This window comes from Mus caroli, chromosome 5 (genome assembly GCF_900094665.2).
Source record: "Mus caroli chromosome 5, CAROLI_EIJ_v1.1, whole genome shotgun sequence".
NCBI classification, from domain to species: Eukaryota; Metazoa; Chordata; class Mammalia; order Rodentia; family Muridae; genus Mus; species Mus caroli.
The window spans coordinates 89,931,999-89,932,677 of NC_034574.1; the positions used below are offsets into that span (position 1 = coordinate 89,931,999).

Sequence of the window (679 nt, forward strand, 5' to 3'; positions counted from 1 at the left end):
CTTGTGAAGCCAGGTGTGGTGGTGCATGCATTAATCTCAGCCTTTGGGAGGTAGAGGCAGGAGGATGTCTGTGGGCTCCTTGCCAGTCTGGTCTGCATAGCAAGTTCCAGAACAGGCAGGGATCCATAGAGAGACTCTGTCTTAAAAACAAAACAAAACAAAACAAAACAAAACAAAACAAAACAAAACAAAACAAAACCACGCAAACAAACAAACAAAAAGAGGAGCTTGTGGTTGGAGTCACGTCTCTGTAATTTGCCTAAGAGAAAAAAAATGCTATCTGTTCTTGCCAGTTAAATATCTGATATGTCCTTTATCAAAGGATAATGCATTAAATGGATTTTTGGGAATAGGAGGTAGAATAGTAGCTTGCTCTGTCTATAGCATGAATTGACCTAGTATTGCAGTGTCTTCAATAACAGTGCATCCTCCCTCAGAGGGAATGTATATTATTTAAATAGACTTGTATGAGCTGGAGTGTGGCTTAGTGGTAGGGTACTTGGTAAGCAAGGGGTAGGCCCTGAGTTCAACTCCAAGCACTGAAAAATAAAAATATTACCATTATTATAGTATATAATAGTATCTGATTTAATGAAAAGTGATATATTGGGTGAGTTTTCATCTAGTATTTTAAGTATTTCTATCCTTTTATCCTCTAAACTGTAATATGCCATTAGTA

At 37.4% G+C, this 679-nt stretch overlaps 1 non-coding gene across 1 annotated transcript; it reads left to right on the forward strand.

Annotated features, from left to right (window-relative positions):
* The first annotated feature begins 239 nt into the window (after window positions 1–239).
* Window positions 240–432, forward strand: LOC115031247. The gene has a single exon (XR_003836853.1). It is a non-coding gene; the product is annotated as a U2 spliceosomal RNA (small nuclear RNA).
* Window positions 433–679: the final 247 nt, after the last annotated feature.